The sequence below is a fragment of the Ciona intestinalis genome, unplaced genomic scaffold (assembly GCF_000224145.3).
Source record: "Ciona intestinalis unplaced genomic scaffold, KH HT000345.1, whole genome shotgun sequence".
Taxonomy (NCBI): domain Eukaryota; kingdom Metazoa; phylum Chordata; class Ascidiacea; order Phlebobranchia; family Cionidae; genus Ciona; species Ciona intestinalis.
In genome coordinates, this window is record NW_004190666.1 from 9,008 (window position 1) to 11,885 (window position 2,878).

The window sequence follows — 2,878 nt, forward strand, 5'->3', positions numbered from 1 at the left end:
TGTTTACGACAATCACTAAAAGATCATTTGCGATCGTTTGGTGTGAACTTAATAAGGTGCTCGCGTACCACCTGGGAGGCCTTCGCATACCATAGTTTGGGAAGCACTGATTTAAACTAATCATCAGAAACAGAAATCATACAAAAACTACAGATCGTATGGGAGCAAATAAAACACGATTGTTTACCAACAATCTCGTTTGTGATGGGACAATCGTAATGGTTTATCAAAGGTATTCTGACGTAAATAATCGTTACATTAACATGCGTAAATCTGCAACAATGTTTCATCTGTTTATATTAATTTAGATACGTGTTTTTAATAATGTAGTGTTAGTTTTAATTTACCGCGTAAAATAGAATATAAATTCGTGTGCACAACCAATAAATGAAGTGTTTTATCGCGTCAGAGATAAACGTGGACTAGACGTAAATATGACAGAGAGTTCATTGAATGCGAGCGTATTTTTTCCTTTCTATGGCGCGTGTTTCGCAAAAGAGAGACAGTCTTTAAAACACAATACCATCGAAAACATTTTACGATTGCGATGCGACTATTCACCTGAACGGTATGAGCATGCGGTAGATAACTTCATTGGGCAGCATTTAGATGGCTCGGAAAGAAAAGGAATAAGAAGGCTACAAGGTATTAACCACCCTGCAAAATTGGCAAAAGCATGTACGAGCAGCACTCCGTCGTTGCTCCTAGAACAGGAAACAACAGACGCTTCTGAAAATGAAGAAGTGTGGTCGTCCTCTTCAGATGAAGAATTTCTCGGTTTTTAACCTTTTTTGCTGTTTTACCAAACGTAGTTGTTCACTTCACGTCTTGTAAATAAACCACATGTGTTGCAGATTCGTAAGTTGTGCTACAAAACGATTCGTAAGTAGTGCTACAAAACGATTCGTAAGTTGTGCTACAAAACGATAATTTTATAATTATGCACCAATAACAGAGCTCTAAAGAGATATATACGTGCGTATGTCTTGTCCTTACCTAGTAAGCTCGTGTTTCTCAACCTACGAACTAATATTTACGATCTACCATCACTTTCTGAAGTTGTTCGACTTCATTCTTGATTTGGTCAGTGCGGTAGTAAGAAACCTTTATTAATTCAAGAATCGCCCCGCTAACAGATTTAATAACACGCAGACGGTAGAAGCGACACGCGGCAAAAGGCCATATGTAGTATTTTATGATGCGAGTGCTAGCGTTCGGCCGCGTTTCTTCATCGTCGGCAATATCGCCGACAAGTGGTTGCCGACCTACTTTTAAGTGAGTGTCCAGGACTGGATTAACGTGCTGCGTAACGTGCAATACTCTAGTTAAACCATAACCAATGCATGCTATAAGATCGTATAAAAGGCATTCGCTTACTCTCGTTTTAACAATAATTGGACAAATTTAACCAGATTTCTAGCGAATCCACGTAAAAATGCAAATACTTCTTAATAGCTATTATGACGAAAACAATAAACCTGTAAATTGTAACTATTGAAAAATATCCATGTATTATTGAATTGCTGTTGTGTCGCATATATTTGGCATGTCATTCTTTACTTTACTATGTAAAAAAAAACAGGCTAGAGCGTGCTCCATGCGAACACGTGCTCATTAGCGTTCTCTCGTTTTTAAAAAAGAAACCAGTGAGAGCGTAAGAGTGCTCATGCAAACACGTGCTCATAAAGCAATCTATCATTTTTATAAAAGAAACAGGCAAGAGCAGGCTCTCTGCGAACGCGTGCCCTGATTTACGTTTACTGATAGTACGAGTGTTTTTTTACGCTATACTTGGAAAAAATACAAACATTGCCCAACCCAAAACCGGGGTGGCCATACGTATTTCGCCAACCCGGCAACCCGGAATTTGACGCCTATGCCTGTAACTAAACAGTCTTAACCTAAAACAAATTACATTATCAGAAAACGTAGGCAAAGCTGTAAAATATCTGTTTTTGATACATGGTTACCTTAAAATCAATTAAATCATTCAATAAATTAAAGTAAAAAATAGTAAAGTGGGGTGATAAAAAACAATGGGGTACCTGGGGAAGGAAAGGAAAACCCCCTAGCCCGCTAAAAATCATTTTATCGCAAAGAGCTTTTGTGGTTAAAAAGGACATTTATTTGGCCTATTTATATCCTAACTGTCATTGTAGGTGGTAATTATTTTTTCGGTAAAACAAAAATTACTAAATCAAACAAAAAATTGACAAAAAAACTTTTTATGGGGTTTGCTAAACTTTTTTTGTGAAAAGGCCTTTAATAAATTTATTATGAATGCAGGTATTTACTACATATGTAAATACCTTGCTGCTGGTATATTTAATTTTTAAAGGGGTAAAAAAATGTGTTTTTTTTCTATTTTTGTTTTTTCTACCCCAACCAATATTAACTTTATGATTAAATTAATTTTAAAGTTATGCGTGTAAATTATTTTAATTTAATTAATGATTTAATTGATTTTAAAGGTAATCAAGTACAAAAAACAGATGTTTTGCAGCTTTGCCTACATTTACTGATGAAATAATATATGTTTTAAGTTAAGACTGGAAGTACTGTAATAATGATAAATTATAAAAGAAAATATAAGCTTTAGAACAAGGCTGTTAAAAGTACGTAGGAGATAAAACAGGGAAAGTTGAGGTTTCTAAGAAAATATAGACTGGATAATACCTCAGTTGTATGACTAATATTTGTATTATTACCCTGTAGTTCCAATATTAATTTTTTTTTCTCTAGATTAAGTTAAGTTGCTTTTGAAAATATTGTTTTTTAATGCCCAGCAAATGTTTCTTTTTTACCCCAAAGCCTGGGGAATAAAAAACAGCACAAAATTTCGAATAAAATTTTAGGTAACTATAAAAATCCTACAATC

The 2,878-nt window shown here is 34.7% G+C and overlaps 1 long non-coding RNA gene across 1 annotated transcript; it reads right to left on the reverse strand.

Annotated features, from left to right (window-relative positions):
- Window positions 1–17: 17 nt before the first annotated feature.
- Window positions 18–2,233, reverse strand: LOC113475397. The gene is made up of 2 exons (XR_003397149.1): window positions 997–2,233; window positions 18–868 (listed from the first exon to the last, which is right to left on the reverse strand). It is a non-coding gene; the product is annotated as an uncharacterized LOC113475397 (long non-coding RNA).
- Window positions 2,234–2,878: the final 645 nt, after the last annotated feature.